Here is a 23088-nt window from a genome sequence, read left to right as displayed (position 1 = left end):
AGTGGCTTTGGTTTCCCTGGACAGAACTCCGCCCTCACCAACAGGCATCTTCCTGGTGCTTATTTTGGGTTCATTACCGCAAATTTCAGGGTTAAATTTAGAAATTCCCATAATGGCCACCAGAGGGCACCAACCATCCAGAGCGTCAACACTGATGAAGCCAGGCGGCTGAAGACTACTAAATGCAGGCAAATGCTTGGCTTCCAGCTTGAAAATCTCTTTCTGCTTCCATTGGCTAGGGTTTGTGTTTTGTTTTGTTTTGTTTTGTTTTGTTTTGTTTTGTTTTGTTTTGTTTTGTTTTGTTTCTTCTTTTAAAATTCCATTAAAATTTTCTCAAGGGCTTTGATTGAACCCCATCCCAAATTACTGAATTTAACAATGCAGTTTACATGCTTTGCACAAATCCTTGCGAAATAAACCTTCAGCGAGTTATTGTTACTGTCATTCATATCCCACTGAAAAAAAAAATAGCCATTCCTTGCCTTGATATTTTCCCTAACAAATCCATCCTTGCTCAGGTTTTCCCATTTACCATCAGTCCAGTGTAGGGTATCACACCATTTCCAAAGTGTTCAGCCTAAATTGTGTAATTCAAGTATAGATGAGTACAGCACTAAGTGCATTTTAAAATTTTTTATTCTTTTTTGTTGTTGTTAAATATGTATTACCTTATAGACCACCCTCCCTCAATAAAAAGTATTTTGTGAAATATATACATCAGACGTAATTGTTAATCAGAGAATTGGAGGAGATGTCCTGGAAAAGGTATATTTTCATAGTTGCAACCATCAAAAAGGTAGAATTGTGACTGATATTAGGCTTGTTATCATTCAGAAATATCACTAAAGCATGTTCATGCCAAAAACAAATGGATAACCTCTACCAAGTAGTTCACAAATGCAGCTGACAGAAGATTGCACTAAATTTCCTTAAATTACCCTTATTTCCATGAATTTTACAGGTAAATATATGAAATGTATTTTTATTTAAATAGGAAATAGTCTTTCTGGCATTTACTCACCAATATTCATCATTTAAAATTCTAAGACGAGCAGTGGAGGGCATTATGTCATTGGACCACATGGTGGCGCTACTTCATTGATTAAAGAAATTCCTGAGCAACCTGCTAGAGAGAACCCAGCTGAAAACAAGAAGACTGTGAATGTATGAATTACATTCCCTGTATTACTCCAATTTGAATGAGGGAATCCAGTAGAGTTGGACATTTAGAATTAGTCTCCATAACCCATCTATACAATTAAGCAGCACCAAAATGCATGAGGAAGCCATTCCGGAAATGTGAGTTGTTTGTGAAATTATGCATGAAGTTGATAGGATTAATTAGTGCTATTGACTTTAACAGTAATATTTTATAGCTCTCCCGGAATGTACAAGGCATGTTCACTTTCGTTATTACATTTGTTTTCCACGTGATCCGGTGAAGCAGGTAAGGGAGCTCTGATCCCCCATTTCCCAGCTAAGGAAGCGGAGATGTTAAGAAGTTAAGTGGTTATTCCTAGCACCCACAGACTGCAGCTCTGAAGAATTTTCTGAGGTCCTGATATCTAAGTAATGCCTATGAGAGAGAATAAACCCCACAGACTCTCTGCCTAAACCCTTTGGGCCCTCTAACTCTAGAGCACTCCCCACAACTACCCAGGTGAATATGGCTGGACCCTAAGGTCTCCATTCATTCCCCCTCAGCCAGCACAGACTGGCCTCCAAGGTGTTGATCATGAGGAGACCACAGCTTCCACAGTTCCAGAATCCCCAAGGAGCCTGTCTTCCATCCCAGAAATATGAAATGATATATTATCTGTACCCTCCCTTCAGCCATTGGAGCTAACACCTGCATTCTGTAGCTAGTCCCTCATGATAGGCGACTGCCGCAAACAAAATGCCATCCCCTCATTTCTTATTCATAGAAAAGGCAATGTATAATATGATTACATTCGTGATGGATTGGATCCGACAGACGGTGTAAAAGGCGAGCCGGAGAACGTTAACTAGGGAATGGATTTTTCACTGATAGTCCATGTCTCCTCCAGTCAACAGGGAAGGAAGGTGGGAGGGAGTGAGGCACGTTCAGAGAGACACACAAATAACTTCCAAGTTCAAACTCTAAAATAAATTCCTCCGTCAGGCAAAGGCTCCGTGTGTGTTTGCTCCATGCCAGGCCCTCGGCCGTGTGTTTTCTATGCTTCATCTTCTTTGATTAGCCCTGTTTTACAAACATGAAAAAAGAGCCTCTGAGAAGTGAAATTCACACCCAAACTGCTGGGTGCCTTGCGACCGGGAGCCACCTCCCAGCAGGCTGCCAGGATACCGGCTGTCCTGTGCTGTTCGGGACCCACCGCCCAGCCTCGGCTGCTTTCAGCTGCTGACCACTCTGAACAATGGAGGGCTCCTGAGACTAGATGTGGACCTCAAAGAGTGAATAAAACCTAAGGCTTCTTCAGCTCAGGCCCCTGGGGGGTCCAGGAGTCACCGAGTCACTCTAGAGAGGGGAACAACACGGAGCAAGTCAGGCTGCAATCAGAAAGCGTTTCCAATTAGCAGTTCTGGGCATTGCCAAAAGAGATCTTCAGGAGCGACAACCTCACCATCCACGTGTCCAGTAATTTGTGGTAATAGGTTTTCTCATTCTCAGTAAATGTTCACTTTCATGCCTGGTTTTGTATTTATAATCACATGCTGTTTTTTGTTTTGTTTTGTTTTTTTTTAAGAGTTTCCCCAGTTGAATGGCTTCAGGCTTCACAGGAACAGGACCTGCCCCTACCTGTGCCTTTGTTGTCAAACCTTTTGCCTCTCATCTCCTGAAAGGCTGAAACAATTTCTCCGAGGTCTTCAGGCTGTCAGTCCTTGGCATAGTGCCTGCAACAAAATTGTCCTGGAAAAGGAGAGAGAAGGAAAGAGATGAAAGGAATGGAGGAAGGGGAGGCAGGGCTGAGGAGCTGGACGGGGCTGTATGTGAAGTTAGTAATTGGCTTAATTCGTGAAGGGAGAGTCAGCAGTGAAGGGAGCACCTCTTTAAAGGAAGCGACCTTTTCTAAGGACACTGGGTCTCTTCTTTTCTTATGAGAGTTCCAGCACATTTAGAGAAGCCTTCAATAGGATATCCCATAATAAGCCAAAAAGGTCACATTGCCCCAGGCACCGTAGAGCTAGAGACAGGATTTAGACTTTGCTCCTATGATTTTTTTTGACATTCTGCTAACATGGATCATCTGATTATATGAACCACCGGTGATCAATCATGTATTGTTTTTGCTTCATCCCGCTTCTCCATTTGGAGGGTTTAAAATTCCTTAACACTTCGACTGCTTGTTATGGAAGTTTGCAGCAGCCAGCTATGACCTCTGTCACACGGTAGCTCCCTCCACTCATCTTGGGGACCATGTGGATGGAGCTGTAAGGCCAGTAGAGATCCTTGGATCGGAGAATGGCAAATTCAACGGCCATGCCAACCTCGCTGGCCCAGGCTGCAGACTCCAGCACCCGTATTGATCATACGCACAAATCCCATCTTGACCGTATTGACAAGTTAACATCTACCAAAATATATATTGTCTTTTCTTTTACGTAGTATCTATTGCCAGAGTGTTGGAGCTCAGGCTTCTGTGAACTTGGGGTCTCAGGGTCAAACCAAGAAGCAAGGAAGGCTAAGTAAACTTCAGAAATATAAACAAATACATAGGAGGTTTCTATCTTGTCCATTTCTTTTTAGAAAACCTCTGTGTACGTTTTATTGTTTTAAAACACAAGCTTTGGGGGCGCCTGGGCTCAGCCTTTAAGCATCTGCCTTTGGCTCAGGTCATGATCCTGGGGTCCTGGGATTAAGCCCCCCATGGGGCTCCTTGCTCAGCAGGAAGCCTGCTTCTCCCTCTCCCTCTGCCCCTCCTTCTGTTCCCTCTCTCCCTGTTGAATAAATAAACAAAATCTTTAAAAACGGCAACAACACACAAGCTGTTGCTTAAACCATTCACACGGAGAGGCGAGAAAAGAGGAGGGGAAATTTTTTTAACTGCGGGGCAGGGTAAAAGGTATAGTGGGGTTTCTTCATCTGATGAATGTTCATATAAACCAGAAATAAGCAAGTGCATATTTATTCTATTAAGCCTATAAATCTTAAGGGTACCCAGCTGCAGCCCATCACAAGGCTTCTGCAAATTTCCCCTTCACAGGATTTGACCCTCCAGACATTTTGCTCTTTGTGCTTTGGTGATAAGGCCTAAAATCAGAACTATGTCAACAGCTCTAGATTAGAATGAAACTTTTTGGTTATTTGTTTGACCTAATTGCCAAAAGCATTTTCTATCTCCCAGAGCCCTCAATGAATTTTTACTCTCTGGAAATAGAAAACGCCCTTTGCAAAAAGAATAAACATCAATCATGAATTCACCATCCAAGCTTGGGTGTGTTGATGTTCGAGTGCCATATTTTGAGACAGCTGAACCTGTCATTGAAGCCCGTATGCAGATATACATTCTAACAATGTTCTTCTTGAAGACCAGGTTCAAAATCATAGAGTAGCTTCTTTTGTCTCCATTCTCCTGGGTTTCCACCTTTTTAAAAAGCTTTATAGGATTACTAATTGCACAGTGTCACCTACTGACAGAAGAAGGCCATTAGAGCGAGCGGTTTCTAGTTCTCTGAGATGTCACCGGGCTCACCAAAGCTCTTAAGATGACAAATAAATGCATTTGCAGAGCTACGCCTGTCGCATCGGCTTAACTAAGTGGTCTGGGGCTGGGTGGGGGAACAGACAGGCACTTGCAAAGCAGCACTCTCCACTCGGAAGGAAGGACTTTCTGGGGGACGTTTCGAGATCTAGCTCAAAACCAGCAACAACAAATCATCCATATTTTTTCAGCTGAATCATTTCTGGGCTCTTCTGAGCATTCATAAAACGCTTCTTGTCGGATGTTTCTAGTGACAGGAGGCTCTTTCTGTTTAAAATGGAAACAGCTTTGAATCCTCTCCGCAAAGAAGAAGCCCCGGCTGCGGGCAGGAAGGAGCCAGGGGTCACTGGGTGCTGGAATGTGCAGAAGTGGAGATGCGGGAAGACGGGTGGGGCTCGCGGAGGAGAGGGGCGCGCCGGGTGGAGAAACCCGAGGGTCCCAGTTCCGCCGAAGCCAGAAGCCTCAGTTGTTCTACGAACCCCGTCCCCCTCCCTTGCGAGTCCACCCCCCCACCCGCCCCCAACCCCCGCTGGACTTCCGCATTAAAAAGCCATTTACTAACGCCTTTCCTCCGTGTGCTGCCAAACAGAGTGGCCGCTGGGGGGCAGTGCAGTGCAAGACAAGAGCTTGATCACCCGTTCTGTGGACACAGCTAGATAAAGTAAAATAGAGGTAAAGAAGTGTGCGGAGTATGCTCCTCCCAAGCCCTCCTCGCCACAGCCATACATTCCCCAAAACATTAAAAAAAAAAAAAAAAAAAAAAAAAAAAACCTGAATGATAAAATATTGTGCGTGTGAAGCCAACATTTTTTCCTCTATTTTAAGGCAAAGTGGAAGAAAAATTCAGGTTGAGGAACGCTGGTCTGGAGTGACTGCAGGTTGTAGAGGATTTCCACCAAACAAGGGTGTAATCTAGTCCTGCAGCACTTAAAACCAGACCCTCTTCTTGTCTATATGCATCCCCTAGGCACCGAGTAGTCTTTGCCCTAAGCAGACCTGTCAGTCTGGTAGAACTCTGTTAAGGCAGCTGCAACCTTCTTTCAGATGCCTGCCAGCACTGGGAGAGCCTTTTACTGCAAGGAATAGCCCCCAGGACACCTGAACTTAGGACAGCCTTCTTGTCCCTGGCACAGGTGTTACCAGCTGCCCCCCTCACTGGACCCCCTAGCCTCACCCTTGCAGGTGGCCAGGCAGTGGTCTGGAGCACAAACTCTACCTCTAGGCACTTGGGTCTGGGATCTCCCTTCCACCACTTACCAGCTTCGTGACCTTAAACCAGTTACTTAGCTGGGGATGATCATGGCCCTACCTTTTCAGGGTGCTGGGAGGAGCAAATGAGCTAATGAACCTAAGGCCTGGTAAGTCCATTAGGCCTTGCTCTCACACTGTGTGATTCACTCTGTGTTTCTTTTCTAAAAGGACTTCACTCAAGGACATGCACTATGTCTGTCATTTTCTCATGCTGTTTAATTAAAAAAAAAATACTTGTTTTGCATGAGTCATTATTCCATTCCTTGTCTTATTATTATTAGCACTTTCAACTACTTTGCCCAGAGACAGGGCAAGGTAGTGATTGCAAAAATCTAGACCCAGACTGCCTGAGACTGAACCTCTGTCTATCCCTTTCTAGATTGCTAACACCAAGGAAGTTATTCGACCCCCTGTGCCTCAGTTTCCCCATCCCTAAAATCGGCATGGTAACAGTACTCATTTTATACAGATCAAGTTAATTACTATTGCTAAAGCACCTGGAGCAGTGCCTGGAATGGAGTAAGTACTAATGAGATCTAAGTAAATGAAAACAACAGTGATGAGGTTAATACTGTTTCCCCAACCCCTAAAACCAGAACTCAAATGCGCTAGAATAACAAATGAGGGAATGGCTGTGGCTAAACACAGAGCCCAAGCGCTCCAAGGTCATCTGGTCTCTGAGGGTAAGCTTGATGGGAGAGCTTCCTTTGCATCTATGAGCGTTCAGAGAGCAGGAACTGCATATGTGGTCCAGCTCTCTGATTTTACCAGAAGAAAACTTGCACACCAAGGCAGTCGGTGCTACATTGAACAGAGGACCCAGAGCCTGGGCTAGTCCCAGAGCTTGCCGCCTTCCCTGTCCCTTTAGTCCCATCAGTAACTGCTATATTGATCTGACATTGTTATTGACCTTCTCCACGACTGGCAATCTGGCTTCTCCACATCCTGGAATGGTATTGTGTTGCTTATCCTATGGCCCCCTGAAAATATTTCATGTCTCAAGAGGCACTAAATTCAAAGTACATAGAAGACATTAGCTGGGATTTTTCCTTCTAGCAGTGGGTTTTACCTTAAATAGAATACCGTTAATATTACCAAAAGAAAAATTACAAGGAAGCAAAATCAACTAGTTTGAACACAAAACAACCAGAACGTTACAGAATTTTTCTTGAGGGGTGCCTGGGTGGCTCAGTGGGTTAAGCCTCTGCCTTTGACTCAGATCATGATCTCAGGGTCCTGGGATGGAGCCCCGAATCGAGGCCTTCTTCCTCCTCCCCCTCTGCCTGCCTCTCTGCCCATTTGTGATCTCTCTCTGTCAAATAAATAAATAAAATCTTTTTTAAAAAGACAAAAGAATTTTTCTTGAAAAACCAGCTGTCCTTCAAGGATCACTCCAGTAACAGGTCGTAGTTCCCAATGCATTCTGTGCGCTGTATTATAACTGTTGTTTTATTTCTCTGTCTCTCCATTCTCTGAAATCTTCCGGGTAGGGACAGCCATCATCAGCTCTGTGCTCCAGGCCAGGCACAGGGCAAATCTCATAAATATCTTTGTGGTCTTGGAGAGTGATGTTGACTCAAGCCCAGGAACGCAGCGTGTCCCAGAGCTTAGCAGGTGGACATCGGCGGTGCATCAGAGGTTTTTAGGTGGAAAGAGAGATGATTTTAGATAGGGCATCTGCAAGGTATTAAACAAAAACACTGATTCACATAATGAGAAAGTTATTTCCCTGTTTCAATAATCCTTCCATCTTTCTGATTCCTTCAGAGAGAGGCGTCTCCATCTGGTGCTAACATGTCTTCAACTTCCATATCTCTGTCTCCACCGTCCGCCCCGCCCCCCAGCGTCTCTAGGACAAGACAATAAATCTAAGCATCAGAATGGTTAGCAGACAAAAATATCTACCTAGAATTGAAGACATTGTTCTCATTACGTCTCCTTAGGACCATCTCTTATTCACAGCAAGCGGTAACACCAGCTTTCCATTATGGTCCTTGCGGTGGACGCAGGTCCTGCTAGGCAAATGCCTTATATCCCCGCTCCGTGGCCACGCCCCTTTGCAGTTAGGCGGGGCCGCGGGTTGCTCTTGACCTGCCAACTGAGTAGTTGAAAAAGCAGATGCCACTTTCCAGGCTGAAACAGTCTTGAGCCTGCGGGCAGCGCCTCCCGCCTCTTCTGCCTCAGGGATCTTGGAGGACCACAGAAGGGGAAGAGAGCCCTTTCCTCCACCCAGCTAGGTGCGAGAGCTGGGTCTACAAAGTAAACCGACAACAGGCAGATTAACAGAAGAAAAGGTATGCAAATATATCAATTTGAAATATCTTGTGCTTGGGGCATTGCAAGAGAAAACTTGAATGCCCCCAAGTTCAGTGAGATTGGAGAGCTTATAGACCATCTTAGCAAGGGGAGTGGGGGAAAGGCAACTCGCGGGAGAGAAAGGATTTTTCAAAACGGTGAACGGGCCCTTAGAAGAACAGATGGGAGGTGTGATCCTTTGTGACCCAGTTTGTCTGGGTGTGGTGTCCCCCTCTATGATTAGAATCAGTCCTCTCTGGTCGGTGCAACTCTCAGGGAGGGGGTTTAGGACAGTTGAGTCCTTTTGGAACCTCTGTATTTAGGCAAATAAGGGGAATTCAGAATAAGCCTGTCTTCTCCCTGCCTTTGCAGTTTTTCAAGCATCTTCAACTCAAAATAATCAACATAACAAAGTGACACATAGTGGGGTAGCCCATCCTGACATTTCTCCAGCACACCAAGAGGTGGTGGCATTAGAAAGCGAGGGAGCCTGGATGAAGGGCCCTTGTCTAGGAATCATCTTCCAGGACCGCTGCCCTGGAAAGTTATCCGACTCACATTGGATTTCACATAAATAAAAAATCACCCTTTGCTGTGTTAAGTCCCTGAGATGTCCGGGTTTATTACTGCAACAAAGCCCATCCTATCCTGACAAATACAAGGATTTAAAATTTGTTTAAATTTTAAAAGGAGTGCATTTAAAGAAAATACGACACGATGGTCCAGGGTTTAACAGGATTGTGAAAGTGATACTCCAATGCCACTTAGTGTTGTGGCATCTGGAAGCTGGTCCTTCAAGGGACTTGAAAGCCTTGGCGTAGGTCCTTGGGAGACAGCGACCAGGCAGGGGTCAAGTGCAGCCTTAAGGCTACAAAGCACAACCGAGGGAAGTGGGAGGGTCAGGCACTAAACCAGAGCCTGTGTCTCCTAGGAACCCGCCTGGATTAACCAACTCTAATCAGGATGGTAGTATCGTTATGTCCATTATGGGCTGGGAAAAAAGACGGACAACATGAGCGTGATGTACTCTTCCTTCCTTTTCTTGTAGGAAGCTTGACTTCCCTAAACCCTGTTGCTTCCCTGGGTTGCCAGTGTGATTCAATGCCATGTACTTCAAAACCAAGTTTTCCTTTCTAGTCCTTGTGTTCTGATTTGGACCAAAATCCAAATTATTTGTTCATTCTCATTATACCAGACATGGAAATGGAGGCACATGTATGTTCATCGTGGGGGTGATTTGATACATTGGTCAAATATTATACTGTTTCAGAATGGGAAACAAGACCCATGGGGTTGATTGCTTCCAAATTAATTCCCTTCCCCGAAGAAGGGTCTGGAAGGGGATGGATCTTAAGACTTAGATATATCTGGGGGCACCTGGGTGGCTTAGTCCATTAAGCATCTGCCTTCAGCTCAGGTCATGGTTCTGGGGTCCTGCAATGGAACCCAGATCAGGCTCCCTGCTCAGCCGGGAGCCTCCTCCTCCCTCTGCCCCTCCCCACCCCCACTCATGCTCTCTCTTCTCTTTTTCTCTCTCAAATAAATAAATAAAATCTTAAAAAAACAAAGACTTAGCTATGTCTAGGGCCCAGTGGCAAAGGAGGAAAAATGCAAAACAAGTCTAATTCCAACACTAGTTTAACTGTTTGCCTTTGAGCAAGTTGCTTTACCTCTCTGTGCCTGTGTTTTCCACGCCCAAAATGAACGTACTAACGGGTACCTCTACTAGGTAACTAAAACTGTTGTGAAAGCAGATGCTAGGTACGGCAGTGCTGTCCAAATGGCATCAGTATGAGCCATTTGTCTCTTGAGTTCTCACTACATAGTAGACGCTGTACTGAGTGCCTGACCCACTGAGTAATTCGACCTTCAGAGCAGGCAAATTCAGCAGCCGTTATCATTCCCTTCCACTGGTGCAAAAACCAAGATTTAGCTGGAAAGAATGAGTAACCTCCTAGAACTGACTAAGTCACTCCATTACTAAGTGGTGGGACCAGAAGTCAAGGTCAGGTGTGTGTGACCACGGAGCCCTCACCCATTGCACTTCCTTGCCCCCGGAAAGGACCCCGTGCTAGGGAATGCAAAGTGTAGGTTGCTGTTGACAGCTTGATGTGATTCTTGGAACTGTCACACAAGCCCAGGTTTTTAATCTATGTCCAGCCACATAGGGTTAATCTGAATAATGGGAACAGGGCGGGAATGGACAGGCGGCAGCCAGCACTGCCAGAGTGCACCAGGCTGCTAAGCAACAGGAGAAAACAAAGCTGTGCTCTAGAAGGAAGGGAAATGAGCTTCAGGGGTGGGTAGGAGGAAGGAGGGAGGGGGAGGAACTGGGTCCTGCCAAATCTGGGAGGGTGCTGGCGCTTGGAAGGAGCCCGAGGGTCTTCTGAGGAGGACGCACCCACGGTCACTGGTTTCTGGGGAGGCAAGAAAGGCTCTGCTAGGTGGTTCTCATCCCCCTGTCTCCTCCGTTCTCTCTCCACAGCCCTGTGGATGCTGTGGGTGTAGCGGGATCTTGAAAGTTTAAACTTGAACATTAATTCACGTAACTAATCCGAATACCTTCTCCTTATTGTTACCTTGTCACTATGTTTATGGAATGTCAGGGCCAACAAGGAAGACAGAAAATGAAAATACCTGATCATCGAAGTGCAACCTGACCGTGGTAGAGAGACTGCTCATGGGTGGTGAGTGGAGGGCGAGCTTTCAAAGGGCTTGAAGAGTGTGAGCACGGCCCGCGGGAGGGCCACCGAGAGCATGCAGCTCTCCAGAGCCAGCGTCTACTGAGACCTTAAGAGGAGAAAATTCTAGATGATTTAGAAAGTTCTTTTTTTTTTTTTTTTTTTTAAGATTTTATTTACTTATTTGAGAGAGAGAAAGAGAACATGAGCCATGAGCCGGGGTTGGGGGGGAGGGGTAGAGGGGAAGAGGGAGAAGCAGACTCCCTGCTGAGCAGGGAGCTAGACACAGGCTCCATCCCAGGGTCCTGGGATCATGATCTGAGCTGAAGGCAGGCACTTAACCAACTGAGCCGCCCAGGAGCCCAAAGATGGTTATGAAAGTTCTAATGAAGCCCCACTCACCCAGGACAAAAAGTATGAGACATTTCACACTTCCATCTAAAATTTGTAAGAAAGTAATTGGAGGCACACATCCTTCCTTAGTGGGGGTTAATCTGTTCTGTGATACAATTAGAGAGTACAGAGAAGCTCCACCCCTTCAAGTACCCCCAATAAAATTTTATTACATTTCTAAGGAATTATTGTACCTTCGGTAGGTGTCGTTACATTAAAAAAGGAGGCATTTTGAAGTAGGATAAAATGAAATGCTGTCTGGAATGTGCTTTAAAATAATTCAACAAAGACTACAAAAGAAAAGGAAACGTTGCGAATCATTGATAATTGTTAATCTGAGTGATAAATCTGTAAGGTTGTACTATTCCTACTATTGTACTGGTCTGGCTATTTTTATGTATGTTTGAAATTTTTCGTGAAAAAGAAAATGAATTCATAAAACAGACACCCAAAAACTTGCAAATGTGCTCAGGATGTCTTCCTTCGGTTTAAGTAACTTTAAAACATCTGCAAATTCCAACAAAATCTTCACACCCAAAATCTCTCTATGCTTTTAACACATTGTGAAAATTAATTAATCAGAGGACACTGGTTAAGGTAAGGAGTTAGGACAAAGACAAATTAAGGAAAGGGTTGTTTTAGGAGGAAAGAATAGGAACCAGGAAGCTGAGGTTTGTAGAAGTGCAAAAACTATGCTGTGGGTTCAGGGAGAATTGGTGAGAATGTCCTCTCAAAGGCATTCTTTGATGGAAATAACAAGGTATCACAGATGGAAGACCGGATATCTGGGCACTAGCCTGGTCCTTGCCGCTATCAGGCTGTGTGTCTTTGGACAGGGTGCTTGCATATTCATTTGTCAAACACCTAAAGTGCCTGGGTTGGGGGAAAAGACACACATGGCACTGTTTGGCCCAGAAGTTGCTTAGCGTTACTTGAGGCTGATGCTAACTAAAGAAGCCCCATTGAGCATGGTTCAGCTGTGAGTGTGCACCGTGGGAAGGCACTATGGAGTTATAAAAGCTGCAGTGGGATGTGAAGGGAGAAAGGAGAGCCTGAGCACAGGTAGAAAGGGGAGATGTGTATTGTGGGAGAAAGGAAAAGCACACGCAGATGTGTGGAGGTGAGCTACAGATCTTCACAGATCTAATGCGGCTGCAGCAGGGCGTGGGGGTGGGGGTTGCTGATGGCGTTGGGATGCAGCATATGGAGAAGTAGGCTGGCCAGTTCCACTTGACAATTCACTCAGCAAATGATTACCCAGCCCCTACCATGTACTGGGCAATGTGCAAGGGACCCAGAAAACGGCAGCAAACAAGGCAGAGAGAGTTCCCATCTTGGCAGAAATCACACTGGTGCAGGTGAAGAAAAAGACAGGAAAGAAGACTAATGAAGATATAGTAGGAGAACAAGAGGTATAGAGAAGAACCGGAGGCTGGAGGTTGGGAGAAGCCTCCAGAGGCTGGCTGGGGAGGGGGAGGAAGAAGACCCGCCCCCCTACCCCCGTTCTGATTTCCACAGACAGAAGGGCTCTAGGCGGACGTTTGAGTTGACCGCCTACTAACTATGCTCAATGCTTGATCCCGTGTCACACCACTGGGTGACACAGCTGTCACCAAGATGAAGAGGACACGCCCACAACCAGGGCTGCCTGTAGTCACACCTTGGCACACGAAGGGTTACTCCTCCCGCTTGTGGTTGCCATCTCTTTCCAGGTGTCCCAGCAATATGACCCCACACCACAGAGAAGACAGACCTCACCCCACCAGCTGGAAATCCTTCCTATTCTAAAAGAAACACCTTATCCTAAAAGTCACTCTGCAGCACAAGCGGCAGAGCAGTGGAGACTGTGGTCGGTCGCGTCCTTTAATTACCCCAAGAGCCATGTTCTGGTTCCTGGTGCAGGCTGGGCGTACAGCCGTTTGCATCCGTTCTGCTCCATTAGGCTAATTTGTTTTCAGATATAAATTAAAGTTGCTGTCCCAAGCCCACAGTGCGGTCTTTTCACAGAAACACCCCATTCTGTGTTTAATGAGTTTGCAGGTTTTGGAGATGCCGAGGATATCTCTTTGATTGAATGCTCCTGCTAAAAGAGAAACACTGCCCACTGGAGCACAAGCATAATTAAGCCGGACGATCTAGGGTGGTACGTGCGGAAGCCACATGCCTGGGGCAGGTCAAGTGTCTAACTGCTTCTTGATGTGGCATTTGCCGTGACACTTTCTGCATCCAGAAACACTTGGCCACTGGGAACATCCCACAGGAATGTCACTGCCCCAGGCCCTATCGAGTAGCCTCACTGCTCTAACTGCCGAGGATGGCAGAAAAGCCCCTTCCCCCGACATGTCTTTCCGGTTATCTGTCTGGGTTATCTGTCTGGGTGCCACAGTCGTCACCATCAGTGGCTTTGTCAAGACAATGGCTCTTGGGACGCCTGGGTGGCTCAGTTGGTTAAGCAGCTGCCTTCGGCTCAGGTCATGATCCCAGCGTCCTGGGATCGAGTCCCATATCGGGCTCCTTGCTCCGCAGGGAGCCTGCTTCTCCCTCTGACTCTGCCTTCTACTCTGTCTGCCTGTGCTCGCTCTCACTCTCTCTCTCTCACAAATAAATAAATAAAATCTTAAAAAAAAAAAAAAAAAAGACAATGGCTCTTAACTAGGGATGGGCTGGCCTGGCTAGATAATTTGTGGGACCCTGTGTAAAAGGCAAATGTGGAGCCCCTGGTCCAAAAAATAAGGGGAAAAAAAGTGCTGTTGGGGAACTAACCTATAGTTTTTTTTCCTTCTGCTCCAGCCTCTACCTCAACTAGTTACGGTATTTTTTTTATCTGCTATTTGAGGCCATGCCAAGTAAAGAAAACAAAAATTTAAATTGTTAGTATGAATTTCGCAATGCCAATTTTAAAGGCAAATAGAAACGCGTTGAACTCATCCATGAAATCACCAAAATTACACAATTTGCATTTCACAGCTCATACATGCATATGTATTTTGTTCTTACCAGAACCATCTCAGTCCTGCGGGAAATAGTCTCAACTTGCTTCTTTTTTTTTATTGGTTTAAGCGAAAGCCCCAAATCAATACAGCTTTTATTGCCTCTTTAAAATATCACAAATACGTCTGAAAAATCATCCAGCATCTTGTCATTTTGGTAGCTGGACAACGTAGGCCTTACTCACCAACCTGATGAACTCTTCCTTTTTCAGAAACCTAGACCCCATCCCCAAATTTTCTGATACCCTCGCTTTTTTTAACTGTTGTGGCTTGCTGAGTCAAGGCAGCTGAGTTGGATACAAGTTCAATGCCATTTCCTTCAAGAATTAACTCATCTCTCTAGGGCTTGCAATACTGAACGAGTCATACGTGGCCTCATCCAAACACTGTGGATGTATTTTTCACCCAAGAAATTTCAGATTTTAACAAGAGAAGCATTCTCCTGAATAACAACATTGATGGGGAAGTGAGCACACACTGACCTGAGCTTGTAACGGAAACCCAGTGTGACACCCTTGACTACTGAAGGTGCGGACAATAGCAATTCTTTTCTAGTTCCCACCATTTGTCAACTCGAAGCCTCTTTTTTTTTTTTTTTTTTTTTTAATTTTTCAAAGAGACTGAGTTTACATTGATGGGACTGAAGTCCCTCTGCAGGGTTTCTCTGGTGCCCTTCGCAATAAGGGTGGGTCCCTTTGGAGTGATGTCAACATTTTTTGGAATGTTAGCAGTGTGACTGCCGAGAATGGTGTTCTTTCTGACAATAGATGCGGCAAAGGTCTAAACTCAATTTGCCTCTTGAACACACGTTCTGCCAATCCTGTCTGGCTTCAGCTTACTTAGGAATAAGGAGAGAAAAAGGAACTATGGTCTGGCTTGTCTTTCTCTTTCCTTCCGCATCCTCATATCCAGGACAAGTGATCCTAACAGCTAATAGTCATTTGTCAGTGTTTGTTCCACATTTTGACAAATGGACCATGGTTGTGTAAGATCTTCATGTGAGGGGGAAATGGGTGGGGAAAGGTGGGAGAGCTCTCTCTGCGTTATCTTTGCAACGTAGCTGCATATCTAAAATTATCCCCAAATAAAAAGCATATTAAAAAGAGAAAATCCTGAGTAGCTCCGTCTATTGGGCATCTGCCTTCAGCCTGGGTCCTGATCCTGGGATTCTGGGATCAAGGTCCTGGGGTCAAGTTCTACCTTGGGTTCCCTGCTTAGTGGGAAGTCTGCTTCTCCCTCTCCCTCTGCCCTTCCCCCTACTCATCCTCTCTCTCTCTTGCTTGCTCTCAAATAAATACACAAAATCTTTTTTTTAAATAAAGTTTATTTGTTTTGTTTTGTATTGCATACATCTTGCCAAGAATTGCTAAGTTAAAAAGAAATTAAGGCATTCCAGCAATATTTACCTAACTTACCAGGTCATATTCACCTGGGGTGAATTACCATACCCATTTCATTTTCTTTTTTCTTTTTTTTTTTAAGATCTTATTCATTGATTTGACAGACAGAGACCACAAGTAGGCAGAGAGGCAGGCAGAGAGAGTGGAAGAAGCAGGCTCCCTGCAGAGCAGAGAGCCCGATGTGGGGCTTAATCCCAGGACCCTGAGATCATGACCTGAGCTTAAGGCAGAGGCTTTAACCCACTGAGCCACCCAGGTGCCCCACCATACCCGTTTCTAAGAGATTCTGGTTTATTAGATCTGCAGGAGGATTGGACCCGGGACCGGAGTTTTAATAAGCACTACCCTGAGGAGTCTTATCAGACAAGTTTGGAAATATTATACTGGAGTGCAATGGAATTAGGCTAGCTTTAAGAGTAAGGTAAATTCAAGGCCACATTCCAACTATGTGACCTTTAAAAATAAACCAGATTTTTCACTTAACAACTTTTCTATTTGCCAGTTGTGTGGCCTTTGAGTCAGTCACCTAACTTCTTAGAAAATTCGTAGTGCCATCGTCATACTATAGAACCACTGTGACATTTGGATAAGGTACGTGTAAAAAGCCCAGCACAGAGATTGGCCTGCCTAGGTTTAGGTTACAGTTGGCCCAAACACCTAGGGAATGGGAAATATGATCTCCTCTTTAAGTTCCCCTTTATTTAGACATTGTGCTTGCTAATTCATTTCCTAATAGATAATGGAGAGATATTTGCCCTTCATTGTGCCAAATGAGGAGAGTCAGTCTGGACGTTTCCCTAGGCTTCTGCCTGAGGGAAAGTCGCTTGATTGCCTGTACAGAGGCCTCAGGCACAGCTGTGGCATGTGAGCAAAACAAAACCCTCCTGCGTGCGCCCCCTTCCCACCCAGCCCCCCCAGTGCAGACCCCAGAACAGCTGGGACATTGGATGAAATCCCTCCTTTGGCAGAGGACAGGAAGAGTGTGGGTAAAATATGAACCCTGCTCGGCGTTGTATTTCACGGGAAATAAAAGGACAGTAAGCTCCTCCTTTGGCTGCTTTTTTGTCTCTTGATGTCCTGAAACGTCTGTCTCTTTGGGATGGAAAGACTCACCCTTAATTTTGACAAGTCCTAAGACAGTGTGTCACAAATTGCCAGATCACTTGTCTCTGATGAAATAATACATTAAATTTTTATAATGTGTGGGTATTAGAGGAAAATGGTTAAGGCACTGAGAAGATGAACGTGGCACAGGCATTGGCCAAGAAGCTAATTAGATTAAGAGGGAAAAAAGGGTTGAGGTTAAAGATGCCGCCTTAGGCACAAGGTCTTAGCAGATGTTGAGGGTTGTTTGTAGAGAGAGTGGAGGGTCATCCTTTATACAACGGGTGGACATCTCTGGTCTGCTTCTCTCAACATCTCGGATTCAGGGCAAAACTTATCCCACCCCCTCACTTTCCACCTGTCTGCACACACAGCTGAAAACGGCAGCCCTAAAACCCAGAGCTCTACCTTCTCCAAGCTCCAGCCAAACAAACAGCTGTTTGACGCTGCAGCTCCCAGAGCAAAATTCTCTTGTGCCTAGCTTGGGTCAAAGATCAGTCAGCCTCAGAAAGTCATGGAAAGTAAGTGTGACCCAAGTTTACAGTCCTTCATGTGGTCGGTGGAGGGCAGGGAGGAGCAATTCTCTGAGAAAGGGGCTTGGTCTCTTAGAGGTGGAAAATGACCTGCTGGTGTTAATTCAGTTTTTTTGTTTGTTTGTTTGTTTGTTTTTAGCACCTTGGCCATCTTCTTCATATCTCCTCTGTTCAGCAATCCGTCAATTCTGCATTACACTTTTGGATGTTAGAATCTGGATGAGAAAGGAGATAAAGTGAGGAAGATAGCAATTTTAGCTTGAAAATTATCTACGGAATAGAGGCTACAGATGCATCCAGAATGCTGTCAATGTTCTTTCTCTCTCCATGTGCTTGACCTTCACATCGGAGAAGAAACACGCAAAGCCGATTTGTAGCGTGGAGGAGGGCACAGGCACCTTCCCCCACCTCCCCAAGAGTGGCCTCCCAGAGCACAAGTCTCCGACGGAAACCACAAACAGGAGACGCTATAAACTGTGCACAGAGGAAGAAAGGCAGGGTGGAAAGGTTAGAAATGAAAAGGGATCTGATAGCAGGAAAGCTGGTTCAAATTAATGAGACAATGCGAGCCTTGACATTCTTGATGGATGTCAGTGGTTAAGTGCTAGCCGGACCTTCTGAGATTACAACCTCCATTCAAACCCCAGGCCTAGATGGCAACCTGAAACCCAAGGCCATGGGCGGCAGCGAGCATCTGTGAGCCCAGAGTGGATTAGTGCCGTGGCCTTGGGGGACCCCTCCAGGCGGCTGCTTCCTCCCTGTGTTCCACTTACCCCGAAGCCAGGTGTGCTCTGGGGGCTACGACAATACCAAGTAATTAAGATAAAATGTTCTTGGCTGTGTTGAGGGCACATTCCTTTATGACGAGAACAAAAGGTTGGTTGATGAACTAATTTTTGGTGGGGAAAACTGCAGCATCTATTATTAAATGAATGCTTGGGATTTTTGTTTGTTTGTTTTTCAATAGCCCCATTATAATTTCAGTTCAGATACTCCAAAGCTCATGTTCCCTAATTTATTATCGCTCCCCGAGGTCCTCTGGGATACAGTAATTGAATTTTACTGGCGTCATTACCATATCCACAAACAAGCGAGTGTTCTGAGCTCAATCAGTCAAAGCCTGTTCGCAGGGCCCACAGGAGATGTGCCCAGAGCGGAAGTCGATCTCGGCCCAGAAAGACCAGCGTGTGTCCCTGGCCAGGGAGACGGGCTACTGCTCGCTGCGAACCAGGCTCCGGGCACTCAGTTCTGCGGGAGCAGTAGGAACACGGGGGCGCTTGAAAGAGAGGACAGAAACATATGAGGCTCCAAAGACATTACCGCCCAAATCAGCAGACTGTAATCCCACTGCAGTCAAAAATAGCCGAGCTTCTGAGAGACAGGCTCTACATACTTGGTTGAGAACCAGGAAATTCCTCAAGGAGATGTTAAAATTCCATCTTTAAAAAAACAAACAAACAAAGGAAAAAAAAAAAACCCAAATGGACAGCCTACATCCTCTTTTTCTTACTTCCCAAAGAGGAAAATAAATTCATAATTTTAGACGCATGCTAGGGCTACGTGGATCCACTAAGATCATCTGAATCTGGTCTCCTCATTTTACACCAGAGGCTCCATGGGGGTAAAATGAAATCTTACCTCACTGTGATAATAACATCTTTTTAAAAAGTCACATTCTTCAAAGATTCACCCTCAGATACTTAGGGAAGCAGTGAGGCAGGATGAAAGAAATACAGTGTGTGTAAGGATGGGCTCTGACTCACCGCCCCTGGGCAAGTCCGTGATCTCTGAGCCTTGATGGCTGCATCTGGAAAATGGGAGTCATACTATAGGCTTCTGGGAGGACTGAGGTAAGGTATGCCAGCATCGAACGGAGCAGTTGGCACCCGACCTTAACTGAATATCATTCTATCTTGGCCTTTGTCAGGGAAATAGATCATGTATTTTGACCTATTTCGTACAAATGGGGAAGCAAAGTGGCTGAAAGATGGGATGCTTCTGCAGGAGCTGAGCCTCCTCCAATAGTTCCCACCATCTTTGAGAACACAAGGAATGCGGAAGGCCCTTCCAGTAAGCACACCCATATTTCTGAAGGCATCAGGCCAAGGACTTTGGGTAATTCTTCTGGGCAGCTAGAATTCTCATACCACAGGGACTTTGCAAAAGCTTTGGTCCTCTTTGACCCAGAGATCATATTTCAACTTAGATACTGTCAGTGTCCTCAAAGAGATGACTGTCCTGATAAACGCTGAGGGAATCCTACCCTTTTGCCCCACAGCTTTGCTTTCCCATGTCTGATTCTTCGTTAGGAAAAAAAGTTAACTGTTCCCTTGGTTCTTCTCTCGGTTTCATGAGTCTTTCCTATTGCCTTTAATTAATAAGAAGATACCCCCAGGGCACCTGGGTGGTACAGTCAGTTCAGACTTCGACTCTTGGTTTAGGCTCATAGTCGTGATCTCAGGATTCTGAGATGGAACCTCCTATCAGGCTCTGCACTCGGTGGGGGGTCTGCTTAAGACTTTCTCCCTCTTCCTCAGCCCATCCCCTCTGCTTGCTCTCTCTCTCTCAAATAAATAAAAATATCTTAAAAAAAAAAAAAAAAGGTACCCCCAGCTGAACCAACTCATTTCTGAATTCTTTTGGGCTGAATTGTGTGACCTCCCACTCTACAAATTCAGATGTTGAAGCCCTAACTCCCAGCACCTTAGAATATGACATGATTTGGAAAGAGGACCATTGCAGATATAATTATTGTTAAGATGGGGGTCATCCTGAAGTAGGGTGGGTCCCATACTCCCTCCAGTATGACTGGTGTCCTTATAAAAAGGGCAAATTTGGAGGCGCCTGGGTGGCTTAGTTATTAAGTGTCTGCCTTCGGCTCAGGTCATGATCCCAGCGTCCTCGGATCGAGCCCCACATCGGGCTCCCTGCTTGGCGAGAGGCCTGCTTCTCCCTCTCCTAGTCCCTCTGCTTGTGTTGCTTGAGTTGCCTCTCTCACTGTGTCTCTCTCTGTCCAATAAATAAATATAATCTTTTTTTAAAAGGTGGGGGGAATTTGAACACAGGCACATGGGGAGAATCCTGCATGAAGAAGGTAGAGATTGAGCCAATGCATAAACTAAGGAAGGCCAAAGATCTCCAGAAGACCACCAGAAGCTAGGAAAGATGCATGGAGTTAACAGAATCAACCCCGACACCTCAACCTTGGACTTCTTGGCTCCAGAATGGTGAGACACTACATTTCTGTTGTTTGAGCCAATTTGCGGCACTCTGATGCAGCAGCCCAAACAAACTGAAACTGCGACCACTTCTTTCCGGAAACAAAGCCTCTCTCCCCTTATGAATCTTGTCCCAGGACTGCTATGGACCGAGCACTTGGCCCCTACCCTCTTGCACCCCCCACCCCTCAACAGCCTCCATGGAGGCTCTTCTTCACTATCACCTAAGCAGGCTTGGTGCTCTGTGTGCACTCAGGTCCCCAAATTTGTCTCTAAACTCCAATCCAGAAAGCAGATAGCACTATGCGGGGGGTGGAGGGGGGGATAGTTAGCACCAGCATCATCCAAGGTCACATCCTTCACCTCTGGCCTCCCCTCTTCAGATGGCAATCATAGTCTGAGAGATGATAACACAGATTGTCTTTGTTTTTCAGCCTTATTCAGCTCCCTTATAAGGAAAAACTATGCCCCTTGAAGTCTTGCAGATTGGAGTGGTTATTAGGAATCTGAGCTTGCAGACGAGAGATGGATGTCATGCAAAAAGTTAAAAGTGGAAAGAAAATATAAAAAATGAAACATTCTTGCTCTCTTTCTGTCTCTCTCTCTCTCTCTCTCACAGACGCACACACACACCACCTATAAATACAAATTCTTTCCCGCTGGATTGTGCCTCCTTTTATGGATGTGTATTCGCAAGAATAGATACATTGGTTTCTGTCCCCTGGGGTAATGATGATAAATATGCCAAGGTCAATGGCTTCATCAGCCACTGAGCCTGCTCACTCTGGCAACGGCAGATAATCATTCACCTGGTAGGACTACCTGCCTATACTTCAATTCATGCCTCGCAGTGTCGCGGAAATGTTTCTTATCTCACAAAAACACTTGTCTTATTGTGTCTTTCTGGTACCGAAAGAAATTCATAAATTACTGCTGGGCCTTGGATTCTTAAAAAAGTCTTGGTCATGATTCCATAGGGCAAGAAGTTACTAAAGAATGGAGACAAGGTGGAAGATAAAGTCACTAGCATGTACAAAACAATATTCCATTCCGTGTCTAGAAAGTAAAAACTCAGCTTTTGGTAGACCCAAAAGATATAGTAACTTCTTTTCTAATAGGACTAAGGCTTAATTAAAAAACAAACAAACAAACAAACTGCTAACATTTATTGAGAACCTACTATGGCACTATGCTAGATGATAGGACTACCATCATAAATGATGCATAATCCTAGAGCTGTTCTCTGTAATGTGAAATCTATAAACAGTAGACAAGGGGAAAAATGCTACATTTCCCAAATGTTCACCTTTTGAGAACTGTATTCCTATAATAAAGATAGAAAAAGTAGAGTCAAAAAAAAAAAAGAAAAAAGAAAAGAAAAGAAAAAGTAGAGTCATCTCATACCACCATCTTACATCAGTTTCCCACTGTTGCTATATAAATGTATATCTGGGTAGAATTATGGCTAGTAAATGTCTTGCCCCTCTACACAAGTGTGTGTCACTTACGTGAACAGTGTCTCGGTGGGAAAAGGTTGAAAAGCTGCCTTGCAGCACTCATCAGTAAGCAGGTAACCAGGGACTCAACTCGGAGTTCAGGCACTGTGGAAACACAAGAAGAAATACAAAATGAGGTTTGTGTCCTAAGGGAGCTTGCAAACAAGTGGAAACAACTGACCCCATGGTGCACAACAGTTGACCCCTCCATGTCAAGACAGAGTGAAGCATTTGTGTCTAGGAGATGGACGGCCTGTCTCTCATTAAATATTTAAGGACGAATTGATATCGCCCTTGGTGTATTACACAGATTGAGAAAAATAGGCCAAAAATAAAGGCCCCCCTGCTTTGAGATGATTTTTAAAGCATTACATTGGAGGGTGGGGGCGGGGATGAACTATTCCCAAGGACAATCCCTTGATGTTTTATCAGTGGTCAAGTGTACACACAAGGCAGCAGAGGGTCGGGGTTGACAGCAAGAGCTCTGGAGTCAGGCAGTCTGGCTTCCCGTCCAGACTCAAACACCTCCCCACTCAGGATTCTGGGTCAAAGTACATAATTTCCCTGTGGCTCAGTTTCCTCATCTCCAATGAGAGGATAGTAATAGCACCTACGTTAGAGGGTTATTCTGAGGACAGAATGAATTAGCATGAGGGATGCTCTTAAAATAGTGTCTGACACAATATACGTGCTTGTGAGAATCTGTTAAATTAAGTAAATTAATTACTTAAGTAATTAATTAAGTAAATTAATTATCTTCTGTCCCCAAACAGCCAATACGTGGGTCTTACATGCTCACTCTATGTAACATCCACCTTAACTGTTTACATAAATGAAATAATCCATATATAAAGCCAAGATAAAATCTCAAATACAGCATCTCCTTTCTGTAAATTGGTCCATGGCATCAGGTAATAATGCCTTTGATGTGGGCAATATGAAAATTCGGTATTCTTATTTTTCCTGTGACAATGTGCTATAATTTGTCTGTCTAAAATTTTGAGATCTGGTAATTCTTATACAGTGTCAAGTTTGCACAGTCCTT

General features: G+C 45.0%; 1 long non-coding RNA gene and 1 pseudogene across 2 annotated transcripts; one reads left to right on the top strand and one right to left on the bottom strand.

Annotated features, from left to right (window-relative positions):
* Positions 1–8010: 8010 nt before the first annotated feature.
* LOC309845352 lies at positions 8011–21209 on the top strand. The gene is made up of 3 exons (XR_014301226.1): positions 8011–8227; positions 20374–20556; positions 20982–21209. It is a non-coding gene; the product is annotated as an uncharacterized lncRNA (long non-coding RNA).
* LOC309845798 (large ribosomal subunit protein uL6 pseudogene) lies at positions 14470–19413 on the bottom strand (annotated as a pseudogene). The gene is made up of 3 exons: positions 19362–19413; positions 18467–18605; positions 14470–15049 (listed from the first exon to the last, which is right to left on the bottom strand). The product of its transcript is annotated as a large ribosomal subunit protein uL6 pseudogene (transcript).
* Positions 21210–23088: the final 1879 nt, after the last annotated feature.

The sequence above is a fragment of the Mustela nivalis genome (genome assembly GCF_964662115.1).
Source record: "Mustela nivalis genome assembly, chromosome: 12".
NCBI lineage: Eukaryota > Metazoa > Chordata > Mammalia > Carnivora > Mustelidae > Mustela > Mustela nivalis.
The sequence above is the reverse complement of the archived record's forward strand: the minus strand, read 5'-3'. Positions and strand labels throughout refer to the sequence as shown.